Below are 19601 nucleotides of genomic sequence, written 5' to 3'. Positions count from 1 at the left end.
TGGCTTTGTTACCTGTTGAGTTTTGGCTTCAGGAAAAATAGAGGCGTCTTAGAGTGACAGCAGTTGTTAATTCTGTAGGGTGTTATGTGGTGATCGTTACCTGCCTTTTTTCTTTTTTTACTGGCTAGGGTAATAGAAACAAAACAATTCGTTTGTCCTTCAGCCTGCTGTCCTTTATGTCACCACTGAGACCTGAAGGGGACAGATTCCCGGGAAAGGTGGGTTCATGGTCAGGCAGCCTTAAGGACTGGTGGAATCTCTCCAGGGGCTCAGGGCGTGGAGGCCCTCTGCGGTTGGAGGGGACAACCGTGTCTCAGTGGAGGACGCGTGAGGGAGTTGGCTGGTATTTAGGAGCTGTGTTGGACACACATGACGCTCCTGTCGCTTCCACTTGCCAGGACCAGGCGCTCACGTAGGGAGGGGCATGTTGCACGAGCGCAGTTGTGAGCACAGCCGACGCGTGTTTCCATCTCACGCTCTGAGCAGCATCTGCTTGCTAAGGAGACTGGCGGCCGGGGTTGCTTGGATTAGACGTCAGCTGTCGCCTTTCTCTGTCACCCGTGGTGCTCTCTCTCTGCTAGGTGTGCACAATTGAATTCCTGGGTAGAATCTGACTCCTCTGTACTTTTGAGAAGCGCCCTTCCTCACACCTGTGTGGTCACACTTGTGGTTGGTTACTGGAGAAAACCCACCTTGTGACCGGTGTGTGTACATCTCTTGAGAGAGGGGGAGCAAGATTGTGCCCGTTCACATGCAGCGTGTTTCCTTTTACAGATGAGGGACTGTTGGTAAAAAGGGTGAAATAACTTGGTCAAGATAGCACACTTGACAGGGCCTGGCTCTGTCTGAGCTTCATTTCTTCTACGTTGTTGATTGATTCACAGGAACTTTCTTTCTGCGGTGTGTCTTTCAGGCTTTTAATCTAAAGACCCATAACCCTTAACCACATTAGGGTACTTGACAGATCCACTGTGTAATTTAGTTTTTGGTTAAAAAGAGTTGATGTAAAATTAGTATTGTGGGTTCACATGCAAATTTTGGTAAAGCTGAAAGTCACTGAAAAGGAAGACTGTTAGCAATAAAAGAGATTATAGGGCCTGCTTCAGCACTTCTAACCTTTTCTAACTCATTGGGATAGGTGAACTCTCCTGCCCTTCTTGAATATTGTTTGCAATTGCAAAATAAATGTTGTATCTAAAAACAAATCAATTTTAGCTTATGCTTTCTCAGCCATAAACACTCTTTTCCCAGGAGATGATAATGATGATGATAATTACGGCAGCTACCATTTATTGAACGTCTACTGCATGCTAGGCACTGTTGAGTTCTTTCTGTGAATCTTCACGTTTATTCCTTGACCTAGTCCTGTGAGGTAGGTTTTGTGATTACTCTTACATGGTATGTGAGGAGACTTGAACCGCAGAGTTGTTAAATAAAGCACCTGAAAGTGGTGGCCTTGGGAGTCCAAGCCCATCCCCTGATCTTGGAGCACATACTTTCTGCAGTTCTGTTCCAAGAACAGTTTCAGATAAGACTTCCCCAAGGTCTTGCCCTCCTTAGTGACTTCTGATCATTTTGTTTTATTCATTTGCTTCATTTTTCATTTTCTAGTATTATACCTAAACTTAATGTATTTTTGTCTGAGAATTATTTTGAAAAAGTAGTAGATTGTGTTAGAGAAGGAGTTTCAACTCTTAGTAATGAATATTAATGTGTGGGCTCTAGGTAAGGAAGAAAGTACATTAAAAACAGAAATTCTGTACCTGTGCGTAACTGGCAGGTTGATAGGCTTGATTTTTTTATCCTGGGCAGGAAAAAATGTATTCAACACAGAGCATATTTGTTAGAGAACCAACTCTTATTTCATGATCACTTAGGTATTCACATAATTAGGTGAACTATTACGAGATTTCTGCATTTTAAGTTAATATTGATATTTTTAAAGCCCAGAGCCAGAAATAATTATGCTAATGCAACTTTCTGATTGCTCAAACGACTACTTCATAATTACACATATTAGTACTCCATATATGTTGTCCAGACTGAAATTTCTTTTGTTTAGTCATTAATTAGCTCTTTGACTTAAGTTATAACTACTGCATTCCCCCCTTGCTGGATCTGGGTTTCCAGTGGCGTTCTTCCAAAGTGAAGTTAATGCAGCACCATGAACCTTTTATAATGAAAATGTTCTCCTTCAGTATGTTCAGATCATTTTTGTGTGCTGCTATTTTTGAACTATTAATGCTCTTTCTTTTGTTTGTTTTTCCTCTAACACAAAGTTTCTCCAGAGTAAGCAAACAAAAAAGAATTCCAGTTTGTATTGATCTTAAAGGAAGTGCTGCAAAGGTTTGTGGTGGTAGCTTCAGAGATTTTCATATTAAATGCATTTTTTTTAATGGTAAAAATGTTTGTGTAGGGAGCAGTACACATACAGGCTGATACAATCATACCACAGAAGCTGAAGAAGAAAAAACCCTCGGGTATAATGCCTTTTATAGGGAGAGAATTAGCATTTTAAATCCTGAATACTGCTCCCCCCAACTTTTTATATTCAAGTAAGAAAAATGGACTTTATGACTATGAAAATTATTAAATTATATTTCATTTCAATTATTTTAACAAGAACCCACCTTTAGGATTTTTTAAAATCATTTTTTTGGAAAGGTATAAATTCTTGAGTATTTTTGTATTTAAAATTTTTGTTTGTATAACTTATAAAGTTGTAGATTAAGGGGTGCAATTTTTGCAGTTATTGGCCTTACTCATGTACTTGTTCAGTCACTAAGTCTTTGTGACCCCATGGACTGCAGCACACCAGGCTTCCCTGTCCTTCACTATCTCCTCGAATTTGCTCAAATTCATGTCCAGTAAGTCGGTGATGCTATCTAACCATCTCATCCCTCTGCCACCCCCTTCTCTTGCTCTCAATCTTTCCCAGCATCAGGTTCTTTTCCAGTGAATTGGCTCTTCATATCAGATAAGTAGTATACTTACATATTATCTTTTTGAAACATAGACACACATTTTTTGGAGACCATTTAAGACTCTTTATATTTCCCACATTTAAGCTAAACTGAAAAGCATTTTTGATTATAAAGGTGAGTGAGAGATTTTGTCAGTGTTAAGGGTTTGACTGGTCCCAGATCATTCTTTGGAGAAGGCAGTGGCAACCCACTCCAGTACTCTTGCCTGGGAAGTCCCATGGATGGAGGAGCCTGGTAGGCTGCAGTCCATGGGGTCGAAAAGACTTGGACGTGACTGAGTGACTTCCCTTTCACTTTTTACTTTCATGCATTGGAGAAGGAAATGGCAACCCACTCCAGTGTTCTTGCCTGGAGAATCCCAGGGACGGGGGAGCCTGGTGGGCTGCCATCTTTGGGGTTGCAGAGTCGGACACGACTGAAGCGACTTAGCAGCAGCTGATCATTCTTTGAGGTCAAGCAGGGCTTTTGTGGTTGACAGAGGAGTCTCGTGGGCTACAGTCCATAGGGTTGCAAAGAGTTGCATGCAGCCGAGCATGCGCGTGCACACACACACACACACGCGCACACACACGGAGGAAAATGCATGTATGACCCACAGTACATACAGAGAGCCAGATTTTCAGAGTGACCACCTTTGTCTTTTGAGTACAGTGTGTGGTACCAAATTTTAAATGTGATCATTTTGTAGCAGTTGAGTTAAGCATAATTCCTCTGTTTAACTTAGTGGTGTGAAGTGAATGGATGGATACTGCGATCCATGTGAGCACAGACCTATTCATCAGGCAGTCTGTGTCAGTCACTCTGGTGTTGCAATAGCAGAGGGGAGCGAGCACACTGAAATGCTGGGGGCGGGACATCTCCCCACATCCATGACGGCAGGCAGGTGAAGAGAGCGATACCGGTGGGTTTGGCCTCAGGGAGCAAGCAGTAAAAGAAGCACATCTTACGTGCAGAGAGTCCAGAGAGTCCAGTAATGTTTATAAAATCTAAGGTGGTAAAGCAGTTTTTCTTTAAAGGGAGAAAATTTCTGTAGACCCAGTGCTGTTTGACCTAAACTATTTTTATTATATTCTTTCAGAATGTAGCACTTAAAAGAATATTTGGCCCATACTCTGTGTTCAATAAATATTTGTTGAATGAATGAAATGTGGAAAAACACAAAAAACTCAGCATAATTTTTATTAATTGTTAGAGTTCTTCTTTGAATATAAAGCTCAAATAGTATATACATTACATAAAAAGAGACCACAAAACTAATAAAATTTATATTAACAGCATTAGTTAAATGCAGTGGATGATGTTTTTGCCAAATCTATATTGTTCCTTGCAATGTGAATATAGTCCTGACTGTTCTCAGGCAGGTTCTTTTTTTTTTTTTTTTAATGGATTTTTATTTAAAAATTTTTACTTTGTGTTGGGATATAGCCAATTAACAGTATTGTGGTAGTTTTAGTTGAACAGCAAAGGGACTCCACCATACACACACATGTGTCCATTCTCTCCCAACCCCTGTCCCATCCAGGCTCAGGCAGGTTCATTTGAATTTGGTACATGGCACTACTTTGTGCCCTGCAGTTATCCTGTCCCTCCCGCACCGAACTATTTATAAACTGTTTTTTTGCTCAGCAAGCATTTCTCTAAGCCTGTCGTTAGGCCTTGGCACAAATATATCAGTCAGTCTTAGGTTCACTTCTGGTTTTTCTCATTAGTCTAAGAACAACTTAAATGACACTACTGGGTACCCCTGCAATTGTAATTACAAATCACAGACTTGAACAATGAGTTTGTGTGCTAGAATATAATTGCTGTAGGTTTTACTTTTTCAGATTATGAGTTAATGTTTGAGATGAAAACTTCCTTACTGAATGCAAGGATCACCGATGTCTGGGAAAGGATACAGAACTGGCCAGCTGGAAACAGGTTATATAGTCTTGGCTCTGCCACCATTCAGCTGAGTGTTAGGTAAGACGCCTTCTAGGCCTCTTTTGTGTCTTTGGTGGTGGTGTGAGGTTGTGCTTTGAGAGCTTTAAAGATTTGTCTGAAGCCCAGTTCTCCAGTTGTGGAGGCTCGAGCACTGTTGCCAGCTTGGGAGTTTGCTTATTGTTTTAATTCTTAATCATCTTTTCATTTATTTTTATGTTTAAAGTGTACCATTCAGTGGTCTGTAGTGTGTACACACATGGAATCAGTTCAGTTCAGTTCAGTCGTGTCCGACTCTTCGCGACCCCATGAATCGCAGCACGCCAGGCCTCCCTGTCCATCATCAACTCCTGGAGTTCACTCAGACTCACGTCCATCGAGTCAGTGATGCCATCCAGCCATCTCATCCTCTGTCGTCCCCTTCTCCTCCTGCCCCCAATCCCTCCCAGCATCAGGGTCTTTTCCAGTGAGTCAACTCTTCACATGAGGTGGCCAAAGTACTGGACTTTCAGCTTTAGCATCATTCCTTCCAAAGAAATCCCAGGGCTGATCTCCTTCAGAATGGACTGGTTGGATCTCCTTACAGTCCAAGGGACTCTCAAGAGTCTTCTCCAACACCACAGTTCAAAAGCATCGATTCTTTGGCGCTCAGCTTTCTTCACAGTCCAACTCTCACATCCATACATGACCACAGGAAAAACCATAGCCTTGACTAGACGGACCTTTGTTGGCAAAGTAATGTCTCTGCTTTTGAATGTGCTATCTAGGTTGGTCATAACTTTCCTTCCAAGGAGTAAGCGTCTTTTAATTTCATGGCTGCAGTCACCATCTGCAGTGATTTTGGAGCCCAGAAAAATAAAGTCTGACACTGTTTCCACTGTTTCCCTATCTATTTCCCATGAAGTGATGGAACCAGATGCCATGATCTTCGTTTTCTGAATGTTGAGCTTTAAGCCAACTTTTTCACTCTCCACTTTCACTTTCATCAAGAGGCTTTTTAGTTCCTCTTCACTTTGTGCCATAAGGGTGGTGTCATCTGCATATCTGAGGTTATTGATATTTCTCCCAGCAGTCTTGATTCCAGCTTGTGTTTCTTCCAGTCCAGCATTTCTCATGATGTACTCTGCATAGAAGTTAAATAAGCAGGGTGACAATATACAGCCTTGTCCTTTCCTATTTGGAAACCAGTCTGTTCCATGTCCAGTTCTAACTGTTGCTTCCTGACCTGCATACAGATTTCTCAAGAGGCAGGTCAGGTGGTCTGGTATTCCCATCTCTTTCAGAATTTTCCACAGTTTGTTGTGATCCACACAGTCAAAGTCATAGTCAATTTATTTGGCATAGTCAAGAAAGCAGAAATAGATGTTTTTCTGGAACTCTCTTGCTTTTTCGATGATCCAGCAGATGTTGGCAATTTGATCTCTGGTTCCTCTGCCTTTTCTAAAACCAGCTTGAATATCAGGAAGTTCACGGTTCACGTATTGCAGAAGCCTGGCTTGGAGAATTTTGAGCATTACTTTACTAGCATGTGAGATGAGTGCAGTTGTGTGGTAGTTTGAGCATTCTTTGGCATTGCCTTTCTTTGGGATTGGAATGAAAACTGACCTTTTCCAGTCCTGTGTCCACACATGGTATACCTCCATCTAATTCCACATTTTCATCACCCAGCAGGTTGGGGGTTGGGGGTTTTCTGTCCCTCTGGCCTTGGTGGAGCTGGCCCCCTTCTGGGCAGGCGGCCTCTGTTCATACTCCAGTTTTTGTTACGTTTTCTTTTGGAAGAGGAAGCATGAAGGATGGTCTCTACCCCATTCCCTGTCCATCTCTGTTTGGCCTGGAGAGCTGAAAGCAGCAGGACCCTAAAGCTGACGGCATCTACTTACTTACCTCTCTACCTGTCTCCCACCTTCCAGTCCTTTTAATATTACCTATCAAATGTTGCTAATGATAAGTTCTATTATCTCGATTATGAAATTCTGGTGGAAATTTGAAAAGACGTTCCTAAAAAATAACCTGTTTTCTGGTTTTAAGGCTTTTGTTTATTTTTATTTTTGACTGGGCTGAGTGTTCATTGCTGCACAGGTGTTTCTCTAGTTGCAGCAAGCGGGGCTCCTCTCTAGTATTGGCATGCAGGCTGCTCGTGGTGGTAGCTTCTCTTGTTGCACAGGCTCTAGGTGTGTGGGCATCAGTAGTCGCAGCTCCCGTGCTCTAGAGCCACGGGCTCAGTAGTTGTGATGCCCAGGCTTAGTTGCTGTGCGGCATGTGGGTCTTCCCAGGTCAGGGATCAAACCCGTGTCTCCTGCATTAGCAGGTGGGTTCTTTACCACTGAGCCACCAGGGAAGCCCCGAATTTTAATGCTTTTGAAAGCCGGGGGGGGGGGGGGAGAAAAGACGCAAAAAGAAACTCCTTTCTAGATGGATGAGAAAGCACAGATGGGCTGGAGTGACTGTGATGAAAGATAACTATGTGTCTGGGAGAGTATTTCTCTGTTAGGGAGAATTCTGTGGGCATGCTGTGTGGGTTTCCTGAAGCTTTCTCAGTGGCTTTGCGTGTTCTCTGGTCTGGTGAAGGATGCAGAGCTGAAGTAAATGTAATGGTTAAAGACCGTGCAGTTTCCATGCAGTTTCCATTTACAGAGAAGTGGGGAAAGTGGGAGGAGCTCCAGCCCTGGGAATTAACAAAGTGGAGCAGGTGTGTGTGCCTCCGTGGTGCAGCCGAAGTACCACCAGGGTGCAATTCCAAGGCAGCTTCATTCAGCACTGAATTCATTTTACTGGGATTCCAACGGAGTTTCTGGGGATAAAAAGGTTTCCCATGTCCAGGAAACCAGAAAGCTGAGAAGTAGCTTGACCTAGGCTGGGAAGCCACCTGAGCCTCAGTCAGTGGGAGCAGGTCTGAGGGGCGGGGCTCCAGGTGTGTGTATATCTGCTAAGTCACTTCAGTCGTGTCCGACTCTTTGCAACCCCATGGACTGTAGCCTGCCAGGCTCCTCTGTCCATGGGATTCTCCAGGCAAGAATACTGGAAGGGGTTGCCATGCCCTCCTCCAGGGGGTCTTCCCAGGATCCAACCCACATCTCTTATGTCTCCTGCATTGGCAAGTGAGTTCTTTACCAACTTTAGTGCCACCTGGGAGGCCACACCTAGAATTTCTATTTACTTTTTATTATGATTTAAGTTTTAGAGCTGTTTAAGGTTCACAGCAAAATTGAGTGGAAGGTGCGGAGAGTTCCCATAGGTGCCCTGCCCCCTCCCATCCACAGCCTCTCCTGCTGTCAGCATCCCCTACTGGTGGTTCTTATTGTTTAGTCCCCCAGTCGTGTCTGACTCTTTTTGACCCCGTGGACTGCAGCACTCCAGGCTTCCCTGTCCCTCACCATCTCCCCAAATTTCCCCAAGTTCATGTCCATTACATTGGTGATGCCATTCAGCCATCTCATCCTGTGACACCTTCTTCTCTCTGCCGTCAGTCTTCCCCAGCGTCAGGGACTTTTCCAGGGAGTCGGCTGTTCACATCAGGTGACCAGAATACTGGAGTTTCAGCTTTAGCATTAGTCCTACTAGAAGAGTGCCTTTTGATAAGCAGTGAATCTGTGTTGACACATCAGTATCTCCCAGAGTCCATAGTTCATATGTGGTTCACTGTTGGTGTTGCATTTTCTCTGGGTTTGGACGAGCACTTGTGACGTGCATCCATCATTGTTGTTTCATACAGGTTAGTTTTGCCACCCTAACGGTCATCTGTGCCCCGCCTTTTTACCTCCCCGCCCCTGGCAACTGCTCATCTCTTTATTATCTCCACAGTTTTGCCTTTTCCAGAATGTCATGTAGTAGTTGGAGTCATAAAACATGTAGCTTTTTCAGATTGGCTTCTTTCACTTGGTAATAGGCACTTAAGATTCCTCTGTGTCTTTTTATGGCTTGGTAGCTCATTTCTTTTTAGTGCTAAGTAATACTCCATTGTCCAGATGCACTGCCGATCATTTACCCATTCACCTCCTGAAGGACATTTTGGCTACTTCCAGTTTTTGGCAGTTTTGAATAAAGCTGATGTAAACATTCATGTGCAGGATTTTGCATAGACATAAGTTTTCAACTCCTTTGGGCAAATACCAGGGAGTGCAGTTGCTGGATCGTGTGGTAAGACCATGTTTAGTTTTGTAAGAAGCTGCCAAACTGTCTTCCAGCGTGGCTGCACTGTTTCGTGTCCCTGCCAGCACTCAAAGAAAGTTGGCTTTGCTCTGAATCCTGACCAACATTTGGTGTTGTCTGTGTTCTGGATTTTGACCATTCTCATAGATGCACAGTGGTAGCTCACTGTTGTCTTAATCTGTGTTTCCTTGGTAACATGTTATGTGGAGTATCCTCTCATATACAGTCTTACCATCTGTATGTCTCCTGTGATGAGGTGTCTGCTAGGGTCTGATTGTTGAGTTTTAACAGTGTTTTTTTTTTTTTTTTTTTTACCTTAGCTAACAGTCCTTTATCAGAGGTGTTTCTTCCAAGGATTTTTTCCCAGTTTCTTTTTATCATTCTCTTGATATTGTCCTTCATAGGACAGAGCTTTTTAGTTAAGTCTGGCTTATCAATTATTTCTTCCATGGATAATGCTTTGGCATTGTAATGCTATACTCAAGATCTTCTGGTTCTTGTGTTATCTAATAGGAGTTTTATAGTTTTGCATTTTATGCTGAGGTCTGTGATTCATTATGAGTTGGGTTTCTGTGAAGGATGTAAGGCCTGTATCTGAGTCCTTCTTTTTGGTACCTGGTGGCCCAGTTCCAGCACTGTCTGAAAGTGTTGGAAAGACTCTACTCCACTGTATTGCCTTTGCTCCTTTGTCAAAGATCAGTTGATTATGTTTATGTGGGTCTGTGTCTGGGCTTTCAATTCAGTTCTGTTTCATTGAACATTTGTCCATTTCTTTGGACAGTACCACACTGTTTTTTTCTTTTCCCCCTGAATAATATTATTTGTTTATGGCTGTGCTGGATCTTCATCGCTCTGAGTGGGCTTTCTCTAGTTGTGACAGAAAGAGGCTACTCTTGGTTGCAGTGCGAGGGCTTCTCACTGAGGTGGCTTCTCCTGTTGTGGCGCATGGGCTCTAGGCCTTGCAGGCTCCCGTAGTGGCAGCACTTGGGCTCAGGAGTTGCAGCTCCCTGGCTCTAGAGCACAGGCTCAGAAGTTGTGGCACACGGGCTTAGTTGTTCTGCAGCATATGGGATCCTCCTGGACCAGGGATTGAACCTGTGTCTCCTGCATTGGCAGGTGGATTCTTTATCACTGAGCCACCAGGGAAGCCCAACACACTTCCTTGGTTATGTAGCTTTGTAGTAAGTTTTGAGGTCAGATAGTGTCGGTCCTCTGATTTTGTTCTCATTCAGTATTGAGTTGGTTGCTCTAGGTCTCTTGTCTCTCCTTGTAAACTTTATAATTATTCTGTTGCTGGGGTTTTGATTAGGATTGTGTTGAACTTAGAGATCAAGTTGAGAAGAACTGACATCTTGATACTAGTGAGTCTTCCCATCTGTGAACGTGGACTGCTTTTCCATTTATTTAGTTTTTTATTTGATTCATCAGAGTTTTGGAATTTTCTTCCTACAGCTGTTGTAAATATTTTGTTAGATTTATACTTAATTCCATTTTTTGGGGGAGAAAGTGAAAAATGAAGTCGCTCAATCGTTTCTGACTCTTTGTGACCCCGTGGACTGCAGCCTACTAGTCTCCTCAGTCTGTGGAATTTTCCAGGCAAGAGTACTGGAGTGGGTTGCCATTTTGGGTGGGGAGGGGTATGCTAATGTAAATAATACTGTGTTTTAAATTTCAAATTTCGCTTGGTCGTTTCTGATGTATAGGAAAGTGATAGACCTTGTATATCAATCTTGCGTAATCGCTCATTAAATACAGGAGTTTTTCAAGAAGCCAAGTCCACAGAGAGAGACCGCCGTTCTGTGTGCAGCTCATGCTGAAATAGTTTTTTTTTTTTTTTAAAGACGTCAGGGAGTATCCCTCTGGTGGGGGGGATGTCGACACAGAAGGTCAAGTCAGAGTGTCGTGAGGTCACACCCTTTTAGTGCTCTGTGTAGGAGACTGGAGCTGTCAGAGCAGCTGCCAGGAGGAATGCTTTCCCATTGGACCCGGGGTTCTTATTTAGGAAAGGCTGCTTTTCCAGAAGGAGGAGGAGGGGAAACACTGAAATACACATGCCTTTTAAAAAGTTTAGAACGAATTGAAAGAAAGGGAAAAATGCCATCTGCTTCCCATTTCTGAGAAAGGATACACTAAAACTAGAAATTAAACACGATCTGTACAATTGAGGTCAGAGAGTAGTCATTTCCCATTTTTCCTGACATGTCTTTAAACTGTGTGGTGACAGGCTCCCCTTTCCCGGCATTAGAGGACAGTTGTTACTGTGCATGTTAAAATTTTATTTTATTTTTGTGCTGTTGAGCAAAATTTAGACTTCCTAACACTCGTTTTATTTAAGAATCATTTTTGTTAAATGCTTTAATTATTATCAATCAAAACTTTATATATTTAAGCATTTTCCAGTAATTTTTAACAATCCATTCCTCAAGCAATTCAGAGAACCTGCTGTGTGGTGATTATATATTTTTTATTTCATAAATGAGGGTAGTGAGACATGAGTGTTCTGAAATTAGCTTTTATTGTCATCTAATATAGTGTATAATTTACTTCTTTTTATTGTGTATTGTCTGACTGCCCCTGCTAGGCTGTCAGGTCCTGGTCGACAGCAGTCTTCACCCATTCTGTTCATGGATGGATCTTGGGAGTGTAGAGTTATCTTAGGGCACGATATCAGGTGTTCAGTGACTGTTTCTTGAATGAATGAGTACATGAAAAGCCCATCAGCAGACACTGTTTAGGTCTCCTACTCAAGTGTGCTGCTGACACATTGTCCCTGAGTTGGACATCCCACTTAGAGATGGTCATTGGTGTTGCCAAACAGATCTACGGGAGCTGCCCCTGAAGGCTGTTCCCTGAGTCATGGGAGGCGGTACTGAAGCACCCAGTATCAGATAAACCACTCCTTGTGCAGTGGGAGTGGGAGTGAGGCTGGAAGCAGGACTGTGCTCCATGGAGGAGCTCTTCCCGTGGAGCCAGGAAGCCTGGGGGAGGGTGGACTCCTCCCCTCACCCTCCACGCCACATAGTTCAGCAGGGGAAGCAAGAAGGCCAGGTCACCCCAAAGCCTGCCATCAGAAAGAAAATGTGGACTCTCTGATGTACGTCTCTGTAGACATATTCCTTACTGATGTGGCCGTATATTTTATTGTTTGTTAACTCACAGGGGGTTTACTGTACAGGTGGTTTTGTGGTCTGGCTTTTCTCCTAACATGTTGTGTGCATCTTAGGCCTTTTGGACAGTAATTCACAGCATCACGTTTGTTGACTGTGTGTTAGTATTCCATTGTGTTTCATATCTTCATTCATGAGTTCAGCAAGGTTTCTGAGGCCCAATATGTGCCAGGCACTGGTTGAGGATGCTGAGGTTCCCAGACAGACAAGTTTCCTGTTGTCATGGAGCTTATAGTTTAGAAGGGAAGACGATACCTGAGCACTAAGTATGTAAAAATTTCAGAGAGTTGTTGGGGAAAATAGAACAGAATACTCAGCTGTGAGCACTTGAAGTGGGTTGATTATGAAGGCCTTCCTTAGAGCATTTGAGCTATCTGAATGATGAAGGACAACTGCTTGAGGATATGGGGGAATATTTTAGGCAGAAGGAATAGCAAGTGCAAGTGCCCCGAGGCAGGAATGCATTTGGTTTGAGAAACAAAATAGACAACAACGTGGCTGGAACAGAGTAGACCTGGGAAAATTGGGATAGGCAGGGGCTAGATCTTGAGGTCCTTTGTCGGCACCAACACTTGGGATTTTTCGAGTAACCGGAAGTCCCTGGCGGGTGGACTTTGAGGAAGTGATAGGTGTAATGTGGGTTTTTTATTTGCAGAGCCGTCCTGTGGCCGCTGTGTGACTGACAGGGAGACCAGTCCGAGGCTGTTGCAGTGATTGGCAATCTTGGTGAGAGACAATGGAAGCAGTGAAGAGGAGAAAAGTGGGGTCACTTTTGGAGGTGGAGGTGTCAGGACTCTTGGGATTGGATGTGGGGGTGGGGCAGGCATCACAAAGGAGTCCTCCTTTGCAGCCTCAGCTGCTGCATTGCTGTTGGTGCTCATAATTGAGACTAAGGAGACTGAAGGCAGGGTGTCAGGAGTTCTCTTTGGCTGTATCGATTTGGGATGTTTCTCAGACACTGCAGTGGCTGTGCCGAGTAGGCCACTGTCTAGAAGGCTGAGCGAGGTCTTGTGTGGAGACATAAATTGGAGAGCTGTTAGACGCGGTGAGATCACGCGGGGGCGAGAGATGGATGGAGAAAGGGTGAGATAAGCCCTGGGTGGAGCAGGAGGAGCCAGCCAGGAGGAGTGTGGAGAGCCAGGGAGCAGTGGTGGACCGGGTAAGGTGGGCCTCGAGGAGGACTGCATCAGTTCTCGGTTTGCTGCTGTAACAAATCGCCACAAACGTAGTGGCTTAAAACAGCACAGATATATCATCTTCGAGTTCTGCGGGTCACATGTCTGACAGGGGTCCCCCTGGGCCGAAACCGAGGTGTGGGCAGGCTGCGTTCCTTTCTGGGGGCTCCAGGGGAGACTTCCTGGCCTGTTCCACCTGCAGAGGCTGCTCACACGCCGTGGCTTGTGGCCCCCGTCTCCCGTATGGAGCCGACACTGGAGACTCTGTGACCCTACTTGTGTCGTCACATCTCTTTCCCCGTCTCCAACCTTTCTTGCCTTTCTCTTCCAGTTGTAAGGACTCTAGTGGTTCCATGGAGTCCACCCTGACAGTCCAGAGTCCCTTCCCTATTTTAAGGTCAACTGATGGGCAGCTTAATTTTTCTGTATTTATAGGAGCTGGTGATTTGAGTGTGGCTCTTTTGGGGAGGGGTGACACTGTTCTTTCTGCCTCAGAGGACGTAGTCAGGAGGTGACTGAGAAGTCCAATCGGGTGGGGAATGGAGCTGTGACCCCTGGATTTGGGCACCAGAAAGCTCCAAGTCACCCTGGCGAATGATGCCAGTGGAATGTGGGTTGCAAGCAAATGCGGCAAGGACTTGGGGATGGCAGGTGTTAAGGATCCTCCCGGGAATTTTGCTGCGAATGAGAGAATGTTGTGGCATGAATTCAAGAGTAGATGCGCAGAATGGGAGCCCTGATGTAGCGTTGAGGTGTGGAGACGCCTCTCTCAGGAAGGCGTTGAGTGTGGGTCACCTGAACGAAGAACCCAGAGTCAGACCAGGAAGTGGTTTGCAGAGATGGAGGTATCTGAAGAAAGAAATAATGCGGTTATTTTGAAATAAGCAGCAGAACTCTCTGATGACTGTTGCCTGCCCTGCGTCAGCGGACAGAACCCTTGTCAGTGGCTATGGCACGGCCCTTTGCCCACCATGTCAGATGCTCTGTCACCCCACGAGTGGTCGCCCTTGTTTCTGAAGTCAGTGTGGCAGGTCTGCCCTTCCTCCCTTGCGGACCAGCTGTGGTCAGGCCACGACGCAGTGCCTCAGGGGGAGAGTGTGTCCTGCATGCAGGGAAGCCGCAGTCCTTTTCTGTCCTTCCTTTACTTCATTAGGTTTTAATGATATTCATATTCAACAGTGTTTATTGAACACTAGGCTCTGGGGAAAATGGGGGTGAATAAGACAGATCCCTGCCCTGTGGAGCTTGCCTTCTGGAGGCCCCGTCTCAAAGCTGACCTCTTCCCGGAGGCAAGGCACTGAGCTTGTGTGGTCCACACTCACCTGCACATCTCGGTCTCTGACTGCTGCGGACCCTCAGTTTACCTTGGAGCTGTGACCGCCTGCTGCTCCTTACCCACAGCTGCCCATTGTATCGCAGCACTTATGAGCTAATCCCTGGTTACCATGGGTGCCTTTGCTCAGAGAGCCCCTCTCTGCCTCTTCCAGCTTAAATTCTAGCGTTCATAGTACATCATCACTTTCCCTTTTTTAATTAGTCGATTAATTTTTGTGTGTGTGTGTGGCTGTGCTAGGTCTTCATTGCTGTGGTCCAGCTTTGTGTAGTTGTGGCATGGGGGCTTCTCGTTGCAGTGACTTCTTGTTGCGGAGCACGGGCTCTAGGGTGCACGGGCTTCAGTAGTTGAGGCTAGTGGGCTCAGTAGTTATGACTCACTGGCTTAGTTGCTCCAAGGCATATGGAATCTTCCCAGACCAGGGATCGAACCTGCGTCTCCACATTGGTAGACGGATTCTTCACCACTGGACCACTAGGGAAGCCCCATCATCACGCTCTTAACGGATACCTGCCACTTTCCTGCCCATCTCCTCTGTCACACCCAGCTGGACAGATCTCCATCCTGAGTGGACCCCGTCCCCTGGCTTCTCTATACCTTCCCCCAGCAGTGCAGTGTTGCTGGAGAAAAATAAGGTGAAGGATCGGGCTTCTCTCTCAGTGTAAATTCTTGATCCCCAGCTTCAAGTGGGTGGTGTCCCCTACCTACAGTGTTCTAGGATCCTCCTCCATCTCCTTGTACTCACACTCTTCACCACCGCATCATACTGTCTGCTTTCTTCACGCTAAACCACCCCTTCACCATCACCACCCCGCTGCCTCTCAGCCCCTGAATCTACTCGTGGTTAGCAAACACAAGGCAGTGGGGGGCCAGAGCACCCCACACAGGCCAGGGCTGTGTCTTCCTTCCTCCTGTCGGAGGCTGGTCTGTTCCCATGAGCTCTGGACTGGTCCTCTCTTGTCTCAGGGACTTCAGTCCAGTGGTGGTTTCGCCTTCTCCTGCATCATTGGTCCCTCCATTTCTAGCAGATCATTCAGATTTGTGTGCTGAGGTCTTCTGGGTATGCTCCGTCTGCAGCAGAAAATAAATAGCCTCCCTCTCCATCAGTTTGTTTTTCAGTCGCTCAGTCATGTCTGACTCTTTGCGACCTCATGAACAGCAGCACGCCAGGCTTCCCTGTCCTTCACCATCTCCTGGAGCTTGCTCAAACTCATGTCCATTGAGTCAGTGATGCCATCCAACCATCTCATCCTCTCTTTTGTCCCCTTCTCCTCCTGCCTTCAGTCTTTCCCAGCATCAGGGTCTTTTCCAGTGAGTCGGCTCTTTGCATCAGGTGGCCAAAGGATTGGAGCTTTAGCCTCTGCATCAGTCCCTCCAGTGAATATTTAAGATTGATTTCCCTTAGGGTTGATGGATTTGATCTCATTACAGTCCAAGGAACTCCCAAGAGTCTTCTCCAGCACCATAGTTTGAAGGTATCAGTTCAGTGCTCAGCCTTCTTTATGGTCTAACTTTCAAATCCATACATGACTACTGGAAAAACCATTAGTAGCCCCATTTAAAAGCTTCAACATCAAAGCTTCTCAAGAAAGTAATCCACGTATTTTCTCTACTTTATTGGTTTCCAGTTACTTTTCACCTGTTCTTGTCCAGCCTTTCTCTATCCCCCTCGCCCCAACTGTCCATGTGTTCCAGCCTCAGACAAATTGCCAAACCCAGTGGACATGGTTGTCATCTTGTGCAACCTCTTAACAGCTTTCAACATAGTTGCCCCCCAAGATGCTTCTCTATGATGACACCCTGTTCTATGTGTTCCTCTGGCCACCTCCTCTCAGCCCTGAGGTCAGGTCTTCATTCTCAGCCAGCCTTTCAGGGCTGACGTTCTTTAGGCTTCTTCCCTCAACGTCTCTTTTCACACGGCATTCTCTTTCTGAGTAGTGTTGTCTCCTGACATAGTTCAAATGCTGTCTGTATGTTGTCAGATTAAGCCTGGCTTTTCCTCAACCGTTGACTCTGATGCCTTACTTGCACCTCAAACATCGTCATCCGAAACGGAACTCTGGATCATTCCCCTGATCTCCGGCCTCGACAGTGCTCCTTGTCCTTCATTTCTGTCTCATCTCAAGAGCAAGTGTAGCCCCAAACCCTGTAGGGCAGCTCTTCTCCTGCCCCTTCCCAACCGCCCCCCCCCCCCTCCCTCGCCATCTCAGGGTTGCTCAGGCCCTTTTGCATTTAAATGAGAAAGCATGGATACCTTTTCATAGGCGGTCTTAAAGCAAACCAGTTGTACTGAAATAGTTACAAAAGTCTTAATGAAACAAAAGTTTTTGACACAGTGCTATGTGTGTGTCTTAAATGTTCTTAAATAACAGATCTAGTAGTGGGTCTGTATTTGAAGTAATGATACACACAAATGATATTTCACATAATGACAGTGTAATTGGGATTAAAAAAAGTCTTGAGGTTGAAGTAACAGGTTCAGCCTGTATTGCTGAGTTGTCCTGTACTCACAGTTAAATAAAATACTGTACTGCAGTTGGAGGTTACTGATGTAAGGGTGTAGTTCTTTCTCATCCAAGTTCATGGACTCCCCACCTTCGCTGTTTGATCTGCCCATTTCCCATTGTCACTGCCTGCCTGGGCCTCTGCCCTCCTCCAGAGGCAGTTGCCACAGCCAGCCCTTGGATCTTGGCTGTTAGGAGGCAAGGTTAGACTGTGACTGTGTTCACACAAGGACTGGAGCTCAGGAAGCTGCTGCCTGAGGAGGAGACCGAGTTAGTACAGATCAGCTCCATGCGTTCTCTGAACCAGCGGCTCACACATGGGCTGGTGCTGACCCTTTACAGGGTGTTGAGAAATAAGTGACAGTGCTTCTGGCGTGTCACAGTGAGTGTGTGGGGGGTGTGTTCTGTGATCCTGTGCAAAATGGTAAAAGTTCCCTCCCTGAGAAGCTTGGAGAGCCCAATGCCTGCTCCCACCCCCAGTCTTGTCTTGTCTTGTGTCTGTGATTCTTTCCCCTGGCTGCCTCTTAGTGTCACTTGGGCAGCTTTCTGAACATACCAGGGCCTGGGCCCCACCTCTGAGCAATTACACTGAGGCCTCTGGGGGTGGGGCCTAGGCTTGGGGTTTTAAAAGCTCCCTGGGAGATTCTAAAGTGCAGCCAGGTTGGGAATCACTGCCTTAAATCTTCTGTTGACTGCTTTCAGAAGATGTCTTCACTGTAATTAAACAAATTGTGGTTAAAAGTAAGCAAAAGGAAATCTGGAGGGAGCATTTGTAATAGACAAGTGGGCTTTATTAAATGTACAATTACGTTATTAGACCACAGATCACTGGAACTGACACCTTGGAATTTGGATTAAAACTCTGAAGCCATGGATAGCATTCAGAGTCTGGTGGGGGCAGAGGTGGTCTGTTTCTGTTTTGGTTTTTTTTCCCTGTAGCTTTCTTTATTCTTTTTTCCTTTCTGACTGTTTCAGCCTCATGCGATGAGACACCCATTTGTAACACAGATCACTTTTTCTTTCCTTCTCATAGACCATCTCCACCAGGTAGATGCTGTCTTTTCTCTTCATACCTTAAGGTTCTTTGATGTCAGTTGCATTCCCCGCCCAGTCCCAAGACACTGTGACAGTGAGCATTTCTGATACAGTGGCCATCCACTTTGTAAAACACTGTACTTTACAAGAGGATCAGTTTCTGAGAAGCTTTAGTTGTTAGAAAACCTTATATTGTTGCCTTAGTCAGGGAGAGATTTGCGAAAAGGACCAAGAGGTTAGCTCAGACCTCATGGAGGGAGCTAGCTGTCTGGGTAGGTACTGGTTACTGATGGTCTCTCATAACTTTTCCTTGACGATACTCTTACTGATCTGAGGGCAGTTATGAGCATCCTCATTGCACATTCCTGTATTTCTTTTACTGTTTCTGTCTGACACTGACATAATCTCACTCTCACTATGACAACACATTCTGTTTGATTTTTAAAATATTTTACAAATATATAGTGAAGATTGATCTTACTTTGCTTTCTAACTTTTACCAGAATAGTCATTTTCCTCCATGCCCACTCATTTATTTTCTTAAATTTTTTTTTTTTGCATTATTCATCTGTACCACTGAATTATCTGCTTGAGATTTTCTGTAAATTGATGCCAAGTCTTAATGGTTTAGCCTGTATCTTTTCACTCTTTTATGAGATTGCATTAGAATTACAATTTAATCTTTAATCAGGTTGACTTCTTTAATTTTTGAAATGTGGGCTGGAACTGTTCTGTGTATGTGAGTAAATGTTACATGCATGTTATGTATGTGTGTGTGTCCTGTGTATGTGGATAAGGACGAGGTGTGATTGTAAGAGCCCTTGGTACACGTGTACCCAACTTCTTGAGTCATAGATACTAAAATGGTAAGAGCTGACTTGCTGGGTCTGGCAGCCTCTCCTTCTCTTGGTCAGGGTACTGCCAGCACTAAGCGTTTTGTTTAGGGAAACGGAAGTAGTTGGTGTCCCATAAGTGTTCAGTCAGGGAAGCAGAACTGCTGTGTTACGGAATAAGGGATTTATTTATTACAGAAGTAGTCTGTATAATCCTTGGAAAAGTTGAAAAACATAGGGCGCAGAGGAGGAATTAGAAGGTGAGAGAAGGATCGTGAACCACCTGCTGAAACACCGGGGTGGGTGGCCCCGGCAGTGGGGTAGAGGAGCCCTCTGGGGCTGGGCTCTCCTTTCATAGGTCTCTTCCCAGCTGCAGGTGTTGGGGAAATGAAGCTGGTCTCCAAGGAGGAAACAGGGGAAGCAGGTAGACAGACTGAAACAGTCTGGCACCTCTTGTAACCACACAGACCTTCAGAGAGTGGAGTTTGTTCGATTCTTGCT

General features: G+C 45.2%; 1 protein-coding gene across 4 annotated transcripts in view; it reads left to right on the top strand.

Annotated features, from left to right (window-relative positions):
* Positions 1-19601, top strand: part of CAMTA1 (calmodulin binding transcription activator 1) — a 992433-nt gene that overhangs the window by 37311 nt on the left and 935521 nt on the right. The window contains exon 4 of one of the 4 annotated variants that reach the window (XR_011560832.1): positions 4811-4946. The exons of the other annotated variants lie outside the window; for them this stretch is intronic. The gene's annotated coding sequence lies outside the window, so the exon portion shown is untranslated. The remainder of the gene's footprint in view (positions 1-4810; positions 4947-19601) is intronic. 4 annotated transcript variants of the gene reach the window in all.

The sequence above is a fragment of the Bos indicus genome, chromosome 16, assembly GCF_029378745.1.
Source record: "Bos indicus isolate NIAB-ARS_2022 breed Sahiwal x Tharparkar chromosome 16, NIAB-ARS_B.indTharparkar_mat_pri_1.0, whole genome shotgun sequence".
Lineage (NCBI taxonomy): Eukaryota > Metazoa > Chordata > Mammalia > Artiodactyla > Bovidae > Bos > Bos indicus.
Note: the sequence above shows the minus strand (reverse complement) of the source record. Positions and strands in the feature narration are given on the sequence as shown.